Below are 24,432 nucleotides of genomic sequence, written 5' to 3'. Positions count from 1 at the left end.
ATAAAATTAATTGCTCTATTGATCCATTCCAGATCAAAATGATATCATCAATGTACCTCCCCCAAAAAACAATGAATTCAGTCCAGGGGGAGGCATGTCTACCCCAAGCATGTATTTTTTTGAACCAGCCCATAAAAAGACAGGCATATGAAGGGGCAAATTTAGAACCCATCGCTGTCCCTTGTGTTTGTTGATACCATCTAGTGTTATGTATAAAATAATTTTTTGATAAGATGATGTCAATCATGTCCAAAAGCATTTGATTATGATCATAATGGTCAGCAGAACGGGTATTAAGAAATGAAGTAACTGCTAGTAAACCGAACTGTTTTTGAATACAGGTGTAAAGACTATTTACATCCATTGTGACAAATAGAAGGTCATTGGACCAAGGAAAATCTTCAAATTTGTTCAGAATATCCTTGCTGTCCTGTATAAAGGACGGAAGGTTACAAACGAATTTCTGTAAAAAAATGTCCACAAATTCCGATAGTCTCTCAGTAGGGGAATCAATCCCAGATATAATCGGTCTACCAGGAGGAAATATACCGTCCTTGTGAATTTTTGGAAGAATATAAATGCAGGGATATCTAGGATATTTAACAACTAGGTATTTGTACTCATGAACTGATAATAAGCCTTGTTCGTGCCATCCCCATAGTTTATTATTGATATATTCAGTCAGTTCAGAAATAGGATTGCTGTTGAGACATTTGTAACATGTTTTATCTGATAGTTGTCTATCAATTTCCTGCATGTAGTCATGTGTATTCATAATGACTACATTTCCACCTTTATCAGCCTCTCGGATAACAATTGTGCGATCTGTCCTAAGGTTAATAAGAGCCTTCCGTTCACCAATAGACAAATTATCAATTTTTCGCCAGTTAGTGTAAGGATTACCTAGAAATTTGTGAAGGTCAGATGATACTTTGTTCGCAAATAGATCAATATTACTATGTGCAACAGTAGGTGTAAATTTGGAACGTGGTCTAAGACCACTAGTTATATTAACATCCTCCATAATTCCTAAGTCCTTCACCCCTTTTGGTTCCTTTGTGCAGTAGGAACTTTGCTGGTAGTGCACACTACATTTACTGTATTATATGTTATTTATGTACAATTTAAATATTTAGAAACTACTAGGGATTGATGCGTTTTTCCTTTGGGCTTACTGCATTTGGTTTTTGATTTAGATACTTTATGGTCCCCAAAGGGTGTAGCGGTGTCTTTGTCAGGTTTCACATACGTCGGCTCCTTGGGTATTTCAGGGGATGGGTGTAGAGCAGTATTCTGGTCAGTAGTCAGGGGCATGGCCATGGGCATAGTGAACAGTGCTGCCTGTTGGGTGTGTCTTCTGGGTGGGTGTATGTCTGGCCATTATGTACCTGCATTCAGCTATTTACAAGTGTCTCTCCTGTTTTGTCTCCCCATCCCTGTTCTCTTGTGTTGGTTTGGTGCAGCATCAACATCAAGCGAGGGAGCTGAGGCACCGGAAAGTGGGGAGGCAGCGGCCCACGGATCCTCGGAGGCAGAGACAACCGACGCCCAGGGGACCAGTGAATGGGAGGGCAAGGGGAGTTCCACGGGGGAGGCTTCTACCACAGGAGGTAGTGACTCCGAGACCTCCTCTGATGGGGGCTCCCCGGCGGTGGCGGACCCTAGTGCCCACACCACTACTGTGACATCTTCTGCCACCCCCCATTCCATCACTGCCCTCCCTTCTGCTCCCCACCGAGTTGGCCGTGCCCGCCCACCCAGAAAGGTGGGCATCTCCTTCGCTCCAGGCACCTCCTCCCCTAGCTCAGTCAGCCCAGCTGCCCTCACAGAGGTTATTGACCTCCTGAGAACCATCTCTGTAGGGCAGACAACCATTGTCAATGCCATCCAGGTGCTAGCATCAGAGGTGCAGCAGACAGATGCCTATCTGGATGGCATTCACGGTGCCATGTCTGCCCTACAGAGATCTTTTCAGGCTCTGGCCTCCTCTCGGAGGGCAGCCAGTTTCCCTGGCCATTCCGTCCCCCCTCCAACCTCCTCTACCGCTTCCAGCACCCCACTCCCTTCACCCGTCCAAGGCACACAATCAGACACCCAGTCAAGCACATCAACACACAAGAAACACACAAGAAACACAAGCACCACACCTCCCACCACAAGCATTCACACAGCCAACAGACACCTGCACACACAACAACATCCACTTCTCCCAGTGTGCCCACCTCTTCCGTCTCCCTGTCTGTCCCCTCTACATCCACACCCTCATGCACCTTCAGTCACTGTTGCTGCTCCTCTTCCTGCACTCACCACAATAGCAGACATCCATACATGCACCCCAGACACCACACCTGCACTCGCCACCACTACTGTAGTTGACACATGCAGCACACACCCCAGACTTGCAGACACCCACATAACACACATCCACACTAGCTGCCTGTCTTCTCCCACTGTGTCCACCCCCTCCTCCAAAAACACACAAATGCACCGATACCCACCCATCAGACATCCACCACACCACATCATACTGACCAGTCACCTGCACCCACTACACTCACCCCTACACCACATACATCCACACTCTCTGCCTCCACTCCCACGCCCTCATCCACGCCCATCCCAATTGCTCCGAAGAAACTTTTCTTCTCCCGTGCTGACCTCTTCCAACCCACTGGCCCACCCCTTCTTGTCCCCAAACGTGCTCACCTCCTTGCCCTTTCCACTCCTTCCACATCACAGCCCACCCCTGTTGGCCCTTCACATTCCCGTACCCCTTCCCCAGATAAGAAAAAGACCCGGGCTGAGCCTAGGCCATCTAGCTCCACCCGATCCAAACAGCCACCACCCCCTTCAAAGGACAAGCCCACCCCCTCCACCTTCCAAATGAAAGTCAAAGGCCCACCCCGTCATAAATCCCTACCCCCACCACCCCCTGCCCCCGTTCGGTGAGGTGCCTGGATACCCATATGTTGCCCAATTAGGTGGAGAACCATGCACTTGTGGGTGCCAGGTTGGGCCCGTTGTGGCCCATGGCAATTGTCAATATACGGACTGGCCATTGGCCCTGTTTAAACTGTTTGGCTCTGTGAGCTTCATACTAAAGTTTCTGTGTCGCCTGTGTTTCGGCGGCACGCCGTTGAACCCTGGTCTTTTGTTTCATTTTTTATGGCTGTGGGGCATTTGTATGTACTATGGTCAAGTTGGATTTGCCTTGTGTCGGGTAAGTACCTCTTGCTGTGGGGTGTATGGATGGGTTGTGCTGCTGTGAAGGGTTGGGGGCGTTGCAGGGTGGGTGAAGTGGGTGGGTATGTGACTGTGCCCTATCTTCCCTTGTTCAGAAGGTTGTGGTACTTATCGTCGTCGTCTTTGTCGGCGGTCTCGGTCTTGGAGGTATATGGCAAGGAGCAGGGCTGACATGATCTGCAGCTCTCTATCCATGTCTGCTGCGGCACATTCTGCGGGACTCCGGTGAGTGTTTCCTTATATTTGGTTCATTTCCGCCTGCCTTTGTGTGGTGGGGTTACCGCCCCGTAACTGGCGGCGGAATGGTGGTTCATAATTTGATGGGCGGGTTGGGCCTTTCCGGCGGCCTGTGGGCCGACTCTGCCGTCGGCGGCGGCACTCCTCTGCTGGTGGTGGGTGGTTTGCGGGATGCCTGACTTTAGTTTTGGTTCATTATTTGGCGGTCCAGCCTGCTCCTCGGTTGGCTGTTTCTACTGCGACTGCCGGCGGCGCGTTACGGACCGCCATGTTCATAATGAGGACCTTTGCTTTGAAGTAGGCCTACCTCAAAGGAGAAAATGGGTGTAAGAAGGGCACCCAAAACCACAGACTTTTGAACACTTCTGGAAACCAAGAGGAACCTCTGCCTGGAGAAGAGCTGAAGAACTGAGGAAGAAGAGCTGCCCTGCCAGGGACTGTGCTTTGTGGAGCTATCCTGCAGTTGCTGCTTCTGCCAGAGTAAGAGGGCAAAGACTGGACTTTAGAGCTTGCCTCCTGTTGTTTGAAGTCTCAGGGACAGCAAAAACTTCTCTCTGTCAGCACCTGGAATCTCTGGAGAGACTGCTACTCTGCTCTGTGGTACCTATCCACGCACAGAACACTGTGCGAGGAAAAGATTGGTGCGACTCTGATCTGTGGCTGAAAAATCGACACGCCACCAGCTTCGGAGCTGAAAATCAATGCTCGCCGGCAACGTGACTGAAGAATCGATGTACGGAGCTGGAGAAACGACGTGCAGCATCGCTGACGGAGGCTGGTGAGATCGCAACCCGCGCTGCGTGGTTTTCAAATCATCGTGCAGCTGGATTTCCGACACAAGTACTGATGGGCGTGTAAAAACCATGCATGGCCTGCCCAGACTGAAGAGTGCTGACCGGATCAACAGATCGCTCGCCTACAGAGAGAAGAAACGACGCGCCCTGACCCGACGAAAGGAGAACCGATGCAAGGTCTCGCTCGTGAGTGAAATCGACACATTGCAAGCCCTTTTTGACACACAAACGCCCGTGCAGGGTTATTTTTGAAGGACCCAAGGTACATTTTCACGCTAACAGTGTTAGTGCGTGTTTAAAACTACATGAAGACTCTTTTTACTTTTTAATTGATAACTTGACTTGTGTATTGTGGATTTTTGTTGTTTTGGTCTTGTTTTGTTTAGATAAATATTTCCTATTTTTCTAAACCTGTGTTGTGTCATTTTGTAGTGTTGTCATCAAGTTACTGTGTGTGTTGGTACAAATACTTTACACGTAGCACTCTGAGGGTGATTCTCTTTTACCCTGACTAGAGCGAGGGTCCTTGCTTGGACAGGGGGTAACCTGACTGCCAACCAAAGACCCCATTTCTTTCATGGGGTTATATAATTTGATCAGCAATTGGGATTTGGACTTTTATTTGTACTTGACACACAGTAATTAAGTGTACACTACTGTTTTGAGTGCAGACCACTACGTGGCCACATACTACTTGTTTGGTGATCTTTGATTTTTCTCTTCTGCTTGGATTTTTCCCTACATCCATTTTTGTGGTAATCTTTGATTGACTTATGAGCTTCATTTGGGAACTTGTTTTCTGCTTTTTGGAACTTTGCACTTTTGTTGCCTTTTCATCATGTCCCAATCTGAAGATGTATCAGTTGGATCTGCTTTTGACCTGGAGAAATTGGATAGCTATACCAAGGCTCAGTTAAAGCAGTTCTGTAAAAGTTTTGACTGTTCCATTAAGTGCTCATCCAAGAAGGAGGCGCTGCAAAAGGCTCTGAGGGCCTGGGTGACAGCCAAGAGCACTGAAGGACACACAGAGGATGAGGAGGGTGAGGAGGAGGAAGGGCAGTCCTTACACAATGATATTGTGGGTGGGCCTGGTATGTCCAGGGAGAGGGTCTCCAGGGCAGGTAGCAGTGTCTCATGTAAGGGTCTGACCCCTGAAGAATTGCAGGACAGGCAGGCAGAAAGGGAGCGCCAGAGGGTGTTGGAGAACATGAGGATGGCCATTGAAGAGAAAAAGTTGTTGTTGGCTCAGGAGCTCATTTGAGGGACCTGGAGGGACCTGGATCAGAGGAGCCAGTCTTGTAGGGATGGTGGCAGCCACATCACAGTGCAGCCCGAAAGGAGGGTGCACATTCCTAAAGACCTTGTGAAGGATTTTAAAAGGAAGGACAACATATACTTGTGGTTTAAGGGGTATGAGTCTGCTCTCCATATGAATCTGGTCCCTGAAGCTCATTGGGGTCGGGTCTGTGGAAGCACTTTGAGGTAGAGGGGAGGGATACACTGACAGCCTTAGGGGATGCTCAGAATCTCACCTACTCTAGCATGAAGGATGCCCTACTCACAAGGTACGATCTTACCCCTGAGCAGTACAAGGATAAGTTTAGATTCTACAAGAAGAAGGAATCCCAAACATGGTGGGAATGCAGGTCACTGGATGGTTGGGTGAAGGGCAGTAAGGTAACTACGTATGAGGGGCTTTACAATCTGATTGCTTGGGAGCACTTGTACAGTTTATGTTTTCCAGAGCTGCGCCAGCACCTGATTGACAGCAAGCTGACTGACCCCAGGAAGCTTGCGCACAAAGCGGACCGCTGGGAGATCACCAGGATCCAAAAGAGGTATGGGGGAGACCACGCCAAGGGTGGGCATGGTCCCTCTCAGAAGAAAGGGGGGTAAGGGTAAACAGGGGGAGTTCTCTAAAGGGCCCCAAACTGATTCCCAAGGTAAGGATTCCCAACCCCCCAGTGAGAAGAAGCCATGGTTCTCCAAAGGGAAGCCAGTGGCAGGTGGTCCCTCACCTAAGTGCTATGCATGTGACAAGGTGGGTCATGTGAGGGGGGACCCCAAATGCCCCAAAATACACTGGCACCCACTGGTGCGCCGTCCCAGGGTTTGGCCAGTGTAGCGCTTGGGGAGGAGTTGGTCCCAGGTGGGTGGGAGCCAGCTGAGATGACCCTTGTCTCACTAGGGGGCAGTGAGATGGTCCAAGAACCCTTATGCCTGAGAACACTAAGAAGTACAGACAGTGAGTGACCATCAATGGACAGAGGGTGGAGGCTCTGAGAGACAGGCTCTGAGGGGAAACATCCTGAACAACTAGGTCTAAACCCCTACTTGCCGGAACCACCATTGCTAAACAACTAAAAAGTCTCTACAACTAAGTACTGAACAACTACTGTCTAAACAATTGTGCCTAAATAACAATTGCCTGAACAACTAATTTTAAGGTAAGGTTTTCTTTTTTGGGTTTTATGGTTTATTAGTTGTTTAGAATATGTATATATATATATATATTTTAGTTATTCAGGCACAATTGTTGTTTAGACAGTAGTTGTTCAGTACTTAGTTGTAGAGACTTTTTAGTTGTTTAGCAGTAGTGGTTTAGGCTATAGTTGTTTAGGACTTAGTTGTTCTGTCACATATTCACTCTGAGAGACACAGGAGCCAGTGTGACTACAGTGAGGAGTCACCTGGTGTCTGAAGAGCAGATAGATCCCCAGATCCTTCACCAAGTAGTTGCAGTGGACAACTCAGAGTGCCTGTGCAGAGTGGCGCAGGTTCCCTTTGAATGGGGGGGGTCTCAGGTTCCTTGAAGGTAGCTGTGAGGCCAACCATGTCTGTTGATTGTTTGCTAGGCAGTGACCTGGAGGATTTCCCTTGAAAGGAGGTAGAACACAGGTCTACTTGGAGATGTTGTGTCTGCCAGGGTGCATATGCGTGTCCACCCGGTCAATGGCAGCCCGTCAGGGTAGTCAAGAGCCCCTGGAGCCTGAAACAGTGGCCCAGGGGACCACCAAGTAGAGGAAGGGCAGGGGGCGTGGGAAACCAGCCCCAGAAAATCTCACAGTCCAGGAGGAGGCGGATCCTGAGGGTGACGCCCCAGAGCCTACAGGGGAACAGGTGGCTGAACTGGGGAAGGTCCCTGAGCTTTTGCAGTGGCAGAAAGGAAGGGGGGCCCACCAGGAAAGCATTCTGTGCAGCACAGAAGACATGCCCTACTCTGGAGGGTTTGCGGCAGCAGGCTGCAGACCAGACGGCTGGCTAGGAGCCAGGATCACACCTGATTTATTGGGAGGATGACCTCCTGTATAGCGAGCCTAAGGTTTCTGAGCCTGGGTCAGCCTGTGTGCTGGTAGTACCCCAGTGCTTCAGGGCCATCCTACTGGGGTTGGCTCATGATGTTCCTTTAGCTGGACATTTGGGGCAGGGCAAGACTTTTGAGAGGCTTGTCACCCACTTTTACTGGCCCCTAATGCGCAGGCACACAGATGCACATTGCCGGTCTTGTCAGACTTGCCAGGCAAGAGTGGGGGGAAATGTAAGGCTCCCCTCCAACCTTTACCGGTGGTTAGTACTCCCTTTGAGAGGGTAGGTATTGACATTGTGGGGCCTCTGGACGCCAAGACAGCCTTGGGCAACAGGTTCATCCTGGGCTTGATGGACCATGCCACCCGGTACCCAGAAGCCATTCCTCTGAGGTCAGTCACTTCCCCTGTGGTGGATCGTGCACTGATGGGGGGTTTTACCCGCATGGGGTTCCAAAAGGAAGTGGTATCTGATAGGGGTTCCAACTTCATATCCACGTATATGAAGTCTCTGTGGAAAGTGTGTGGGGTGACCTATAAGTTCGCCACACCTTACCACCCGCAAAGTAATGGTCTGGTTGAGAGATTCAACCGCACCTTGAAAGGTATGATTCAGGGCCTATCAGAGCCCTTGAGGCAGAAGTGGCACGTCCTCTTGCCATGCCTTCTGTTCATCTACAGGGAAGTGCCTCAAAAGGGACTTGGGTTTAGTCCCTTTGAGCTGATCTATGGCCACCCGGTGAGGGGACCTTTGAGTCTGGTGAAGGAGGCTTTGGAGAAAGCTCCTAGTAACCCCCCTAGGATGTATTTAGCTACATGCTGGCTTTGAGAAACCAGACTGCCCGCTTCAGTAGTCTCGCTCAGGAGAACCTACAAGCAAGCCAGGAGGATATGAAACGGTGGTATGAACGGAATGCCACTCTGGTCGAGTTTTATCCTGGTCAGAAAGTGTGGGTGATGGAGCCAGTGCAGCCTAGGGCGCTCCAGGATAAGTGGACTGGGCCATTTGAGGTAGTGGAGTGAAGCCACCTACCTGGTGGACATGCAGTCTCCACGGAACCCTTTAAGGGTCCTCCATGTCAACCGCCTCAAACCTCACTTTGAGCTTTGTGCGGACTGAACTATCCATTCTCCTTGCGACAGATGACAGGGTGCAGGAGGAGAGTGAGCCTCTTCCTGACCACCTGTCTGCAGGAGAAAAAGATGGGTCAGTGGAGGGAGTGATCCTCTCCCCCTACCTGACTGAGGAGCAGCAGGGTGTCTGTCGCCACGTGTTGGGACAGTTTGCCTCACTGTTTTCCCTGATCCCAGGAGTCAAACACTGGTGCACACATGATGTGGAGACTGGGGACAGTACACCTATTAAACAAAAAGTTTACAGGGTGACTGACAGGGTCAGGGCATGCATTAAGGATGAAGTATCCAAAATGCTTACCCTAGGGGTTATTGAGCCCTCCAGCAGTCCTTGGGCCAGCCCAGTGGTATTGGTCCCAAAGGCTGCAGCACCTGGTGCCACTCCAGAACTCAGGTTCTGTGTGGACTACCAGAGACTCAATGCGGTCAGCAAGACTGATGCACACCCCATCCCCTGAGCTGATGAGCTCATTGACCGGTTAGGAGCTGCCAAGTACCACAGTACGTTTGACTTAACATCTGGGTACTGGCAGATTGCCTTAACTGAGGGGGCCAAGGAGAGGTCAGCATTCTCTACCCCAGATGGACACTTTCAATTTAAACTGATGCCATTTGGGATGAAGAATGCCTCTGCCACCTTTCAGAGGTTGGTCAACCAGGTGTTGGCTGGGCTGGATGAGTTCAGTGCTACCTACCTGGATGACATTGCTGTTTTCAGTTCCACATGGGAGGAACACCTGCAACACCTCTGGAGAGTGTTAGCGGCCCTGCAGAAGGCAGGCCTCACTATTAAGGCAAGCAAGTGCCAAATATGGCAGGGTTCTGTGGTGTACTTGGGACACAAGGTGGGGAGTGGCCAGGTGGCACACATACAGCCTAAGATTGACACAATTCTGGTTTGGGAGCCTCCCAAGACCCAGACTGAAGTGAAAGCCTTCTTAGGTCTCACAGGATACTACAGGAGGTTTGTCAAGGGTTATGGTACCATTGTTATCCCCTTGACTGAGTTGACTTCGAAGAAGAAACCAGGAACATTATGTGGACAGAGGCTTGCCAGAATGCTTTTCATGCCCTGAAGGTTGCCGTGTGCACAGCACCTGTGCTGAAGGCACCGGACTACTCCAAAGAGTCTGTTGTGCAAACTGACGCCTCAGAGCATGGTATAGGAGCAGTACTCTCACAGCTTAATGAAGAGGGTCTAGATCAACCCATAGCCTTCATTAGCAGGAGGTTACTTCCCAGGGAACATAGGTGGAGTGCCATAGAACGTGAAGCATTTGCTGTGGTCTGGGCACTGAAGAAGCTAAGACCCTACTTGTTTGGGACTCACATCCGAGTTCAGACTGACCACAGGCCCCTCAGATGGTTAATGCAGATAAGGGGTGAGAATCCAAAACTATTGAGGTAGTCCATTTACCTACAGGGGATGGACTTTATGGTGGAACACCGTCCTGGTACAGAACACGCCAATGTTGATGGTCTGTCCAGGTTCTTCCACCTTAGTGATCAGAACTCCCATGAGGTTGGGTAGTTGCTCCCCACTCTCAGCTGGGGGGGACAAGTGTTAGACTTTTCATCCTTGGTGTGGTCTCCCTTAACTTTTTGCCTCTGTTTCCCAGGTTGTTGATGTGTGCTGGACTCTGATTTTGCTGGCTTTGTTACTCTGGGAACTTTACCACTTCTAACCAGTGTAGGAGGCTGGCCTGGCTTATAGTGGGTACCTGATGGTACTTACACCTTGTGCCAGGTCCAGTTATCCCTTATTAGTAGATTAGTAGTGTTCTAGCAGCTTAGGCTGATAAAGGAGCTATAGCAGAGCAGCTTAGGCTTAACTAAGAGACATGCAAAGCTCCTACTATACCACTTCTATAATATAGCACTATTTCATAAGAATCACAATACTCAGGGTTACTAAAAATAAAGGTACTTTATTTTAGTGACAATGTGCCAAAAATATCTTAGAGGATATACTCCTTTAGGAGGTAAGTAAAATACATAAAATATACACACAAACCAAAATCAGGTAAGTAAACAGTTAGGAAAGTAGTACAAACACTGTAGAATACAATAGGATGCAATAGGCCTAGGGGCAACACAAACCATATACTAAGAAAGTGGAATGCGAACCACTTAGGGACCCCAGGCCTAGTGTAGTGTGTAGAGGGTCGCTGGGAGTGTGAGAAAACACTAACGGTGTCCAAGATACCCCACCCCAAGACCCTGAAAAGTAGGAGTAAAGTTACCCTACTTCCCCAGAAACACACTAAAGTCGTGATAGGAGATTCTGCAAAGACCACAACAGACTGCAAAGCACAGAAGACGGATTCCTGGACCTGAGGACCTGAAAAGGAAGGGGACCAAGTCCAAGAGTCACGAAAGTGTCCGGGGGGGCAGGAGCCCACTAAACCCCGGATGAAGGTGCAAAATGGCTGCCTCCGGGTGGAAGAAGCTGAAGATTCTGCAACAATGGAAGATGCCAGGAACTTCTCCTTTGCACAGATGTCCCACGGCGTGCTGGAGGATGCAGAGTTTGTCCACGCAGAAAGACTGCAAACAAGCCTTGCTAGCTGCAAAGGTCGCGGTTGAAGAAAATGGGTGCTGCCCGGGCCCAGGAAGGACCAGGAGTTCGCCCGTTGGAGGAGGAGACAGAAGGGGCGATCAACAGCCAGAGAGCCCACACAGAAGCAGGCAGCACCCACAGAAGCACTTGAACAGGGGTTCAAGAAAACTGGGCACGGCGGTCGTCTCAACACTATAAAGGTGAGTCCCACGAAGCTGAGCAATGCAGGACGGAGTGCTGGGGGCCTGGGCTATGCTGTGCACAAAGGATTCCTTGCAAAAGTGCACAGAAGTCCTAACAGCTGCAGTTCACGCAGTACACAGGATTACTGTCTGGCGTGGGGAGGCTAGTACTTACCTCCACCAAATTTGGACAGATGGACCACTGGACTGTCGGGTCACTTGGATCCAGCTCCAGTGTTCCAGGGACCACGCTCGTCAAGACGAGAAGGGACCCAGAGCACCGGTGATGTAGACGTTTGGTGCCTGCGTTAGCAGGGGGAAGATTCCATCGACCCACTGGAGATTTCTTCTTGGCTTCCAGTGCAGGGTGAAGGCTTACAGCCCTCAGAGCATGCACCACCAGGAAACAGTCGAGAAAGCCGGCAGGACTAGGCGCTACAATGTTGCTGGTGGTGTTCTTGCTACTTTGATGCGGTTTTGCAGGAGTCCTGGAGCATTCAGCGGTCGATCCTTGGCAGAAGTCGAAGAGGGAGATGCAGAGGAACTCTGGTGAGCTCTTGCATTAGTTATCTGATGAGAAACCCACAGGAGAGACCCTAAATAGCCCTCAGAGGAGGATTGGCCACCTACTCAGCTAAGCACCTATCGGGAGGGGTCTCTGATGTCACCTGCTGGCACTGGCCACTCAGAGGCCTACACTGTGCCCTCACACCTCTGCATTCAAGATGGCAGAGGTCTGGGACACACTGGAGGAGCTCTGGGCACCACCCCTGGGGTGGTGATGGACAGGGGAGTGTTCACTCCCCTTTCCTTTTTCCAGTTTTGCACCAGAGTAGGGGCTGGGGGATCCCTGAACCGGTGTAGACTGGTTAATGCAAGGAGGGCACCATCTGTGCCCTTCAAAGCATTCCCAGAGGCCAGGAGAGGCTTCTCCTCTCAGGCCCTTAACGCCTATTTCCAAAGGGAGAGGGTGTAACGCCCTCGCTCAGAGGAAATCCTTTGTTCTGCCTTCCCAGGACTGGGCTGCCCAGACCCCAAGAGGGCAGAAGCCTGTCTGTGGGTTGGCAGCAGCGCTAGCTGCAGTGAAAACCCCAGAGAGCTAGTTTGGCAGTACCCGGGGTCCATGCTGGAGCCCCAGGGATGCATGGGATTGGCACCCCAATACCATATTTGGCATGGGGGGACAATTCCATGACCTCAGACATGTTACATGGCCGTATTCGGAGTTACCATTGTAAAGCTACATATAGGTATTGACCTATATGTAATGCACACGTGTAATGGTGTCCCCGCACTCACAAAGTCCGGGGAAATTGCCCTGAACTATGTGGGGGCACCTTGGCTAGTGCCAGGGTGCCCTCACACTTAGTAACTTTGCACCTAACCTTCACTAAGTGGGGGTTAGACATATAGGTGACTTATAAATTACTTAAGTGCAGTGTGAAATGGCTGTGAAATAACGTGGACGTTATTTCACTCAGGCTGCAGTGGCAGTCCTGTGTAAAAAGTGTCTGAGCTCCCTACGGTTGGCAAAAGAAATGCTTCAGCCCATAATGATCTCCTGGAACCCCAATACCCTGGGTACCTTGGTACCATATACTAGGGAATTATAAGGGTGTTACAGTGTGCCAATCAGAATTGGTAGAAATTGTCACTAGCCTGCAGTGACAATTTTAAAGACAGAGAGAGCATAAGCACTGAGGTTCTGGTTAGCAGAGCCTCAGTGACACAGTTAGGCACCACACAGGGAACACATTCAGGCCACACCTATGAGCACTGGGGTCCTGGCTAGCAGGATCCCAGTGAGACAGGTAAAAACAAACTGACACACAAGTAAAAATGGGGGTAACATGCCAGGCAAGATGGTACTTTCCTACAACCAATGCTAAAGTGCAAGTGCTCCATTATAAAATGTGTATGTAATTGGCTTATCCCTGATTGGCATACTTGATTTATTAGTAAGTCCCTAGTACAGTACACTAGAGGTGCCCAGGGCCTCTAAATCTAATGCTACTAGTGGGCCTGCAACACTGGTTGTGCCAACTGTCCGCACGCCAGGTCTCTACTTGCGTCCCTCTCTGCGCTTGATTTAACTCAACACGTAATAGGACCTACCCATACCAAAGGCCATACGCTGGACCTCCTATTCAGTAATCTCCCTGTTCTTACCAACCTGCCGTCCCAGCCCCTAACCTGGACGGATCATTGCCTTTTATCTTTCTCTTTCCCTTATAAGGTTACTCCAGATGTGCCGTCTACCTCCTTAACCTTTGGTCGCATTTGGTCAAAATTGGCTCTTGGGGAATGGCGCGCTGCTCTCCAGACCTCCTTTGGGGTCAGCAGCCCCTCCACCTCCGCAGATTTATTTAATGAGTGGATCTCCTCCTCTTTGGATAGTATTCTGCCCATCAAATTAAGATCTAACAAGCCCCCCCATAAGGCTAAACCTTGGTTCTCACCTTGTCTGTTAGAATTAAGAAAAAAGTGCAAAAGGTTAGAAAGATCTTGGAGAAAGAATTACAGCCCCACCGAAAGAGAAATATATAGGCAATCTGACAGACTCTACCACCAAAACATTAAAGCCTCCCAGTCCTCTTACTACGGAATAAGAATAGAAAACTCCTCCTGTTCACAAAAGGAAATTTTTCAGATTTTTAAGGAATTAACCATAACCCCTATGCCCTCTCCTCCCACAGAGCCCTCCACTGAATACAGTAATCTTCTGGCATCTCACTTCAATGACAAAGTAATCAAGATATACTCTGGGTTCCCTTCTTCTCCTCCCCCAGGTACAGTAGAGTACCAAACGATGGATCCCTCCCTCTCCGGAAGCACATTAACCGCTTTTGTACCTCTCACTGACACCGCTACTACCAACCTTCTTCTTCAAATTAAATCGGGGTCCCCCTAGACCCCGCCCCTCCTTCCATCCTCTCGCGAGTTTCAGATATTATTGTACCTCCCCTTACAAAAATACTGAATCATTCCCTATCCTTAGGTTTCCTCCCCCCTCTTTTTAAGCATGCCATCATTAAGCCTCTTTTTAAAAAAAACAAAATTGAACCCATCTCTGTTAGAGAATTATAGACCCATTGCTCTCCTTCCCATTTCAACAAAAATTCTGGAGAAACATGTTAACCACCAATTAACCAGCTACTTAGAGAGCCATGAACTCCTTCACCCCACTCAAATGGGTTTCAGAGCCCATCATAGCACGGAGTCAGCCCTCCTTACAGTGACGGAGTCAGCCCGGCAACTTCTGGACCAAGGGTCTCATGTAGCCATGATTCTACTTGATCTCAGCGCAGCTTTTGATACGGTGGATCACAACCTTCTCTGCTGTAGGCTCTCTGAATTAGGGATAGGAGGCCTAGCATTGTCCTGGCTGTCTGCTTTCGTCAAAGGTAGATCTTTTCAAGTCCTGGACCGAGCCTACTTCTCTGATATCTTTCCATTGACTTGTGGAGTTCCTCAGGGCTCCTCCCTGAGTCCAACTCTTTTTAATGTTTATCTATCCCCGCTGGCTAAAGTGATCGCTCCCTACAATCTGTCTTTGGTCACCTATGCCGACGATACTCAACTTGTGGTGTCACTATCTAGTTCTGGGGATTCGTCGGCGGCCAACCTTTCGTGTTATATGAAAGACATTGGAGTTTGGATGATCCAGTCTAAGCTTAAATTTAATGATGGAAAGTCAGAAGTCATTGTACTAGGCAATGCCCCCCCAGCCCCTCCCCTTTCACTATACTCTGAGGCCTTCAACAATCTTCCTCCTCCCAAGGACCAGGTAAAAAGCCTTGGTTTTTGGGTGGATTCTCGCCTGACCATGGATTATCAAGCAAAAAGAGTTTCCTCTACATGCTTTGGCATTTTAAGAGTCCTTAGGAAAATCTTTAATCTTCTTCCCCCTATGGCCAGAAGAATCCTTGTTCAAACTCTGATCCTTTCCCGTCTGGACTATGGGAACTCACTTTTTCTCAGCGCCCCGGCTTATGTCATAAAAAGGCTGCAAACAGTCCAGAACGCAGCTGCCAGGCTTCTTGTCAATCTTCCCAGACATTTATCCGCTAAGCCTGCTTTTTCCATACTTCACTGGCTCCCTATTAAGCAGCGTATTTATTTCAAGACCCTATGCATTGTTCACAGAGCCCTGCAAGATAAGGGTCCAATGTTCTTTAGAAAGCGGCTATATCTTTATGTCCCCTCTCGAAGTCTAAGGTCCTCCTCCTCTCGACTTGTGACCATCTTGCGGTCTAAGAGAGCCTGGGGGGCCAACTCCTTCTCCACCAAGGCCGCTCGTCTCTGGAATGATCTTCCCTCTGAACTCCGTCATGAACACTCAGAACTGCTTTTTAGAAAAAAACTTAAGACCATTCTTTTCTGTAGGTAGCTCTCTGAATTCTCCTATTGCTAGCACTGGTCAGGTTAGGTTTAGCGCTGGGATGCCTTCGGGTCACTACGCGCTTTATAAATCCTTAAAACTAAACTAAACTAGATCAATACCTGTATGTAGCTTCACAATGGTAACTCCAAATATGGCCATGTAACATGTCTGAGGTCATGGAATTGTCCCCCCATGCAAATCTCATGCATCTCCGGGGTTTCAGCATGGACCCCGGGTACTGCCAAACTAGCTCTCTGGGGTTTTCACTGCAGCTACCGCTGCTGCCAACCCACAGACAGGCTTCTGCCCTCCTGGGGTCTGGGCAGCCCAGTCCTGGGAAGGCAGAACAAAGGATTTCCTCTGAGAGAGGGCGTTACACCCTCTCCCTTTGGAAATAGGCGTTAAGGGCCTGAGAGGAGTAGCCTCTCCTGGCCTCTGGGAATGCTTTGAAGGGCACAGATGGTGCCCTCCTTGCATAAACCAGTCTACATCGGTTCAGGGATCCCCCAGCCCCTGCTCTGGTGCAAAACTGGACAAAGGAAAGGGGAGTGACCACTCCCCTGTCCATCACCACCCCAGGGGTGGTGCCCAGAGCTCCTCCAGTGTGTCCCAGACCTCTGCCATCTTGAATGCAGAGGTGTGAGGGCACAATGTAGGCCTCTGAGTGGCCAGTGCCAGCAGGTGACGTCAGAGACCCCTCCTGATAGGTGCTTACCTGAGTAGATGGCCAATCCTCCTCTGAGGGCTATTTAGGGTCTCTCCTGTGGGTTTCTCATCAGATAACGAATGCAAGAGCTCACCAGAGTTCCTCTGCATCTCCCTCTTCGACTTCTGCCAAGGATCGACCGCTGAATGCTCCAGGACGCCTGCAAAACCGCATCAAAGTAGCAAGAACACCACCAGCAACATTGTAGCGCCTAATCCTGCCGGCTTTCTCGACTGTTTCATGGTGGTGCATGCTCTGAGGGCTGTCTGCCTTCACCCTGCACTGGAAGCCAAGAAGAAATCTCCAGTGGGTCGATGGAATCTTCCCCCTGCTAACGCAGGCACCAAACCTCTGCATCACCGGTGCTCTGGGTCCCCTCTCATCTTGACGAGCGTGGTCCCTGGAACACAGGAGCTGGATCCAAGTGACCTGACAGTCCAGTGGTCCATCTGTCCAAATTTGGTGGAGGTAAGTACTAGCCTCCCCACGCCAGACAGTAATCCTGTGTACTGCGTGAACTGCAGCTGTTAGGACTTCTGTGCACTTTTGCAAGGAATCCTTTGTGCACAGCATAGCCCAGGCCCCCAGCACTCCGTCCTGCATTGCTCAGCTTCGTGGGACTCACCTTCATAGTGTTGAGACGACCACCGTGCTCAGTTTTCTTGAACCCCTGTTCAAGTGCTTCTGTGGGTGCTGCCTGCTTCTGTGTGGGCTCTCTGGCTGCTGAGTGCCCCTTCTGTCTCCTCCTCCAACGGGCGAACTCCTGGTCCTTCCTGGGCCCGGGCAGCACCCATTTTCTTCAACCGCGACCTTTGCAGCTAGCAAGGCTTGTTTGCAGTCTTTCTGCGTGGAAAAACTCTGCATCCTCCAGCACGCCGTGGGACATCTTTGCAAAGGAGAAGTTCCTGGCATCTTCCATTGTTGCAGAATCTTCAGCTTCTTCCACCCGGAGGCAGCCATTTTGCACCTTCATCCGGGGTTTAGTGGGCTCCTTCCCCCCCTGGACACTTTCGTGACTCTTTGACTTAGTCCCCTTTCTTTTCAGGTCCTCAGGTCCAGGAATCCGTCTTCTGTGCTTTGCAGTCTGTTGTGGTCTTTGCAGAATCTCCTATCACAACTTTAGTGTGTTTCTGGGGAAGTAGGGTAACTTTACTCATACTTTTCAGGGTCTTGGGGTGGGGTATCTTGGACACCATTAGTGTTTTCTTACACTCCCAGCGACCCTCTACACACTACACTAGGCCTGGGGTCCCTAAGTGGTTCGCATTCCACTTTCTTAGTATATGGTTTGTGTTGCCCCTAGGCCCATTGCATCCTATTGTATTCTACAGTGTTTGTACTACTTTCCTAACTGTTTACTTACCTGATTTTGGTTTGTGTGTATATTTTATGTATTTTACTTACCTCCTAAGGGAGTATATCCTCTGAGATATTTTTGGCACATTGTCACTAAAATAAAGTACCTTTATTTTTAGTAACTCTGAGTATTGTGATTCTTATGATATAGTGCTATATGATAGAAGTGGTATAGTGGGAGCTTTGCATGTCTCCTAGTTCAGCCTAAGCTGCTCTGCTATAGCTACCTCTATCAGCCTAAGCTGCTAGAACACTACTAATCTACTAATTAGGGATAACTGGACCTGGCACAAGGTGTAAGTACCATCAGGTACCCACTATTGGCCAGGCCAGCTTCCTACAATTCCCACCAGAAGAAAGAGTTCTCACAGGGCCCTCAAAATAATTTCCAAGGGGACAGTGCTAACCAGTCCCAGCCTGATTCTGAAAAGAAACCAGGGTTCTTTGACCATCAGAAAGGGAGGTTTGTACCCCAATGCATAGAGTGCAATAAGTATGGTCACTCTAAGGGTGACTCCAAGTGTCCCAAGAGGGCACACCCCCCCACTGAAGGGCAGACACTGGGTTGGCTAGGGTAGCGCTCGGGGAAGAGGCAGTCCCAGATAGTTTTGAGGAACAGATAGTGTCCCTGGGGGATGCAGAGATGGTGCCAAAAGCCCACATGCCTGCCAATACTTCCATGTATAGGCAGTGGGTCACCATCAGTGGGCAACGTGTGGAGGCTCTGCATGACACAGGATCCAGCATGACTACTGTCAGGGGTCAGCTGGTGTCAGCAGTGCAGGTCCTCCCAAACACATTCCACCAAGTCATAGTCACTGACAATTTAGAGAGCCACCTACCAGTAGCTCTGGTTCCCTTTGAGTGGAGGGGATCTCTGGTACTCTAAAAGTAGCTGTGAGTCCTGCCATGCCTGTAGATTGTCTGCTAAGCAATGACCTTGAGCACATTACCGGGAAGGAGGTTGAGTTAAGGTCTCACTTGGAAATGTTGGGATGGCCTGAGTGAGTCTGCATGACCACAAGGTCCATGGCTGCCCAGGAGGGGAGACAAGGGTTTCTGGAGCCTGGAAGAATGGCCCAGACAGCTTCCAAGGACAGGGGGGGTGGGAAACCGGTCCCAGAAGTTCCTGCAGTGGTTGACGGGGCTACTGAGGAGGAGGCCCCTGAGCCAACCGGGGAAGACATTGCTGCCCTTGGTGACCTGCCTGAGCTTGCTGGCTGGCATGTTGAAGGTGGGCTCACCAGGGAAGAATTCTGCACGGTACAGAAGGAGTGCCCCACTCCTGAGGGTTTGAGGCAACAGGCCTATGTTCAAGCAGCAGGTGAAGCCTCTGGTGATCACCTTACATATTGGGAGAATGATCTCCTCTACATTGAGCCTAAGGTACCGGAGGCTAGGGCAGCATGTGTGCTGGTGTTCCCCCAGTGTTACCGGGCTTCCTACTGGGCTTGGTTGATGACATTCCCCTGGCAGGACATTTAGGGCAAGACAAGACCTTTGCCAGGCTTGTCACTCACTTTTATTGGCCCTGAATGTGGATGGCCTCAGATGCATTCTGTAGGTCCTGTCCCACCTGTCAGGCCAGTGGGAAGACAGGGAAAAGGTTCAAGGCACCCTGGTCCCACTCCCCATCATTGGTACCCCCTTTGAAAGGGTGGGCATCAACATCATTGGTTCCTTGGACCCCAAAACTGCCCTAGGCAACAGGTTTAGCCTGGTTTTGGTGGACCATGCCACCTGCTATCCAGAGGCAATCCCTCTGAGGACGGTAACTGCACCAGTGGGGCCCAGAACTATGATGGGGATATTTACCTGTGTGGGATTCCCAAAGGAGATTGTGTCTGACAGAGGCACAATCTTGATGTCTGCATACGTGAAGTCCATGTGGGATGCGTGTTGGGTGACCTACAAGGTCACCACACCCTACCACCCTCAATCCAATGGTCTTGTGGAGAGATTCAACAAGACCTTGAAAGGCATGATCACAGGCCTCCCTGAGGCCATGAGGCATAAGTGGGACATCCTCTTGCCATGCCTCCTCTTTGCTTACAGAGAAGATACCCCAGAAGGGGGTGAGGTTCAGCCCCTTTGAACTTCTCTACCGGTACCCGGCCAGGGGACCCTTAAGCATTGTGAAAGAGGGGTGGGAGAAAGCTCTCAAGGCACCCCCTTGGGATGTGGTCAGCTTTATGTTGGCCCTCCGTAACCAGATGCAACGCTTTTGGAAAAAGGCCAAGAGCAACTTTGAGGCCAGTCAAGAGGTGATGAAATGCTGGTACGACCAGAAGGCAACCCTGGTGGCATTTTAGCCTGGAGACAAGGTGTGGGTAATGGAGCCAATAGAGCCCAGAGCTCTCTTGGATCGCTGGACTGGTCCATTTGAGATCAAGGAGCCTAAAGAGGAGGCCACTTACTTAGTTGACCTCCAGTCCCCTAGGACTTCAGAGCATAGCATGGGGGGGGCGGGGGGTTTACCCCATGTAAACAGATTGAAGCCTCATTTTGAGAGGACTGAGGTCAACATGCTTTTGGCAACAGATGAGGGTGTGGAGGAGGAGAGTGAACCTGTCCCCAACCTCCTCTCTCCCAACGAAGGTGATGGGTCAGTGGAGGGTGTCAATCTATCTGACTCCCTGACCGTAGATCAGCGAGGGGACTGCTACCTTTTACAGGAGCAGTACTCCTCCCTGTTTTCCCTCACCCCGGGACTCACACACTTGTGTGTCCATGATATTGACATGGGAGACAGTCTCCCTGTAAAGAACAAAATTGTCAGACAGGGTGGGGGCCAGCATCAAGGAAGAAGTTGCCAAGATGCTGACTCTTGGGGTGATTGAGAAGTTCAGCAGTCCCTGGTCCAGCCCTGTGGTGCTGGTTCCCAAGGCTGCCGCACCCGGTGCTAAGCCAGGTTCTGCGTGGACTACCAGTGTCTCAACTCTGTCACAAAGACAGACACTCACCCCATCCCCCGAGCTGATGAGCTCATAGACAGGCTAGGCACTGCCAAATTCATCAGTACTTTTGAAGTCACACCAGGGTTACTGGCAGATCGCCTTGACTTAGGGGGCTAAAGAGAGATCCGCTGTTTCTACTCTTGAGGGCCATTACCAGTTCAAAGTGATGCCCTTTGGATTGAAGAATGCCCCGCTACCTTCCAACGGTTGGTTAACGGGGTCCTAGCTGGTAAAGATGCGTTCTGCGTTGCCTACTTAGATGACACTGCCATCTGCAGTTCCAGCTGGGAGGAACACCTGTTCCACTTCCAAGAGGCACTCCAGGCCCTGCAACAGGCAGGCCTACCAATCAAGACCAGTAAGTGCCAGATTGGGCAGGGTTCCGTGGTGTACTTTGGACACCTAGTAGGTGGTGGTAAGGTGCAGCCCTTCCAGGCCAAGATTGAGACAATCACAGCCTAACAAGCACCTAGAACCAAAACAGAAGTGAGAGACTTTTTAGACGTCACTGGATACTACCGTAGGCTTGTCAAGTGTTATGGCACCAAAGTGGCCCCCTTAACAGAACTTACTTCCAAAAAGCAACTTAGATTGGTGAATTGGACAGAGACTTGTCAGAAAGCCTTTGACTCTCTAAAGGAAGCCATGTGCACAGCACCCGTGCTCAGGGACCATGACTATTCCAAGGAGTTAAGCATGCAGACAGTGCCTTCAGAGCATGGCATGGGGGTGGTTCTAGCACAGGTGAATGAGGAGGGCATGGACCAACCAGTAGAATCTATCAGCAGAAGGCTATTACCACGGAAACACAGGTGATGTGTAATAGAAAGAAAAGCATTTGCTGTGGTCTGGGCACTGAAGAAGCTGAAACCCTACCTGTTTGGGACTTACTTCCGGGTTCAGACAGACCACAGGCCCCTCAGATGGCTCATGCAGATGAGGGGTGAAAATCCTAAACTCTTGAGCTGCTCCATTTCCCTACAGGGGTTGGACTTTACAGTGGAGCATCGCCTGGGGACTGACCATGCCAATGCTGATGGTCTCTCCAGATACTTCCGCCTTAGTGATGAGAGCTCCCAAGGGGTTGTGTAGCTCTTCCCACTTTCAGCTGGTGGGGACGCATATTAGACCTCACAGCCTTAGGATGGTCACCCCCCAACTTTTTGCCTGCCTGCCTCCCTCTACTTTGTTGACACTGTTTTTGCTGGCTTTAGGATTCTGTGCACTTTACCACTCCTAACCAGTGCTAATGAGTATATGTTCTCTCCCTTAAACATGGTAACATTGGTTCAGTCTTAATTGGCATATTTGATTTACTTTTAAGACCCTAGTAAAGTGCACCTCATGTGCCCAGGGTCTGTAAATTCAAAGCTACCAGTGGGCCTGTAGCACTGGTTGTACCACCCATATAAGCAGCACCTTAACCACGTCTCAGGACTGCCATTGCAAGGCCTGTGTGTGCAGTTTCACTGCCACTTCAACTTGTCATTTAAACGTACTTGCCAAGCCTCAAACTCCCCTTTTTCCACATACAAGTCACCCCTAAGGTAGGCCCTAGGTAACCCATAGGGCTGGGTACTATGTAGGATACATTTTATTTTATTTTTTGAAATGCATCCTGTTTTCCTTTAAGGAAAATGGGCTGAAAGATTGCTTTATTAAAAAGCAAAATCAGACATGGTGATTTGCTGTTCCTAGCAGGCACCATCCCTGTGATGGCTGCAATTCCTAATTGTAGGAGGCTGGCCTGGTGTGTGGTGGGTACCTATGGTACTTACACCTTATATCAGGTCCAGGTATTCCTTATTAGTATAGTGTAGACAACGTCTAGAAGCCAGGCTCTCTAGAGGTAGCTGTGGATGAGCAGCTAAGGCTTATCTAGGAGACATGCAAAGCTCATGCAATACCACTGTAGTCACACTTAGTACTTACACACATGAAAGAGAACACTCAGTGTTACAAAAATAAAGGTACTTTATTTTAGTGACACAAATACCAAAAATACAATAGTGACTATACTCCCTTAGGAGGTATGTAATAGACAAATTATATACACTAGTTTGCAGAAATAGGCAGTTAGAAAACAGTGTAATTAGTGAAAATCACAATAGGAAGAAATAGGCCTGGGGGAGCACAAACCATATACTAAGAAAGTGGAATGCGAAAGTCAGTCTCCCACCTACGCAAGTGTAGAGGGAGCTGGAAGTACTAGGAAAGCCCAACGGTAAGTACAACAACTCACCCCAGCAACCAGGAAAACAGGAGTAAATCACAGTAAGTTTCGCAGAACACACACAGAGAAGTAAAGAAGAATATTACAAAACTCAGAAGAGATTACAAGACACCAACAGTGGATTTCTGGACATGAAGACCATGTCGAAAAAGGGGACCAAGTTCAAGAAGCACAGAAGAGTCCAGGAAGGGCAGGAGCCCCTACCAAGCCAGATGAAGGTGCAAAAGGTGAACCAATGGTGAAGAAGAAGAGTCAACACTGCACCCAAGAAGACAAAGGCCCTGATTCTAAGCTTGGCGGGCGGCGGTAGCCGCCCGCCAAGCGGGAACCGCCAGAAGACCGTACCGCGGTCACAAGACCGCGACGGTCATTCTGGGTTTCCCACTGGGCTGGCGGGCGACCGTAAAAAGGCCGCCCGCCAGCCCAGTGGGAAACACCCTTCCACGAGGAAGCCGGCTCCGAATGGAGCCGGCGGAGTGGAAGGTGTGCGACGGGTGCAGTAGCACCCGTCGCAAATTTCAGTGTCTGCTAAGCAGACACTGAAATTCAAAGTGGGGCCCTCTTACGGGGGCCCCATGACACCCCATACCGCCATCCTGTTCCTGGCGGCCGAAACCGCCAGGAACAGGATGGCGGTATGGGGGTCGGAATCCCCATGGCGGCGCAGCTCCCCAGGGCAGCGGGAAACTGGCGGGACACCGCCAGTTTCCCGTTTCTGACCGCGGCTGTACCGCAGCGGTCAGAATTGCCCTGGATGCACCGCCAGCCTGTTGGCGGTGCATCCGCGGTACCCTACCCTGGCGGTCTCGGACCGCCAGGGTAGGAATGACCGTCAAAGTCAGGTTCCTGGAGGGTGCAGGTGATGTCCCATGCTGGATGGAGGATTCCAGTTAGGTTTGCATTGTCGGAGTCCACCAACAAGCCTTGGCACATGCAAAGATCGTGGTTAGTGGGAAATTGTGCTGCTGGGGACCAGGAAGGACCAGGTGTACTCTACCCAGGAGGGGAAGTCAGAGGGGGCCCTCAGCAGCATAGAGAGCCCAAGAAGACCCAGCAGCACCCACAGGAGCCCCACAGAACTGGGATAGGAAAGTAACAGAAGAGGCCCATGCAACACTACGAAAAAGGCTCCCATGCTGAAGAAGAAACACTCAGTAAGTGTGCATCACAGGAAGGAGTGCTGGGGGCTGGAGCTTCAAGATCTATGAAGATCCATGAAGATCTTGGAGGAGGAATGCCAACAAGCCTTGGCAGCTGCAAATGACGTGGTGTACGGGGGTACTGTCCTGCATGGGCAGGCTAGGGCTTACCTTCACCCAAGTTGGACAGTTGGAAGAGAGG

The sequence above is a fragment of the Pleurodeles waltl genome, chromosome 5 (genome assembly GCF_031143425.1).
Source record: "Pleurodeles waltl isolate 20211129_DDA chromosome 5, aPleWal1.hap1.20221129, whole genome shotgun sequence".
In the NCBI taxonomy this organism is placed as follows: Eukaryota; Metazoa; Chordata; class Amphibia; order Caudata; family Salamandridae; genus Pleurodeles; species Pleurodeles waltl.
This window is presented reverse-complemented; position numbering follows the sequence as displayed.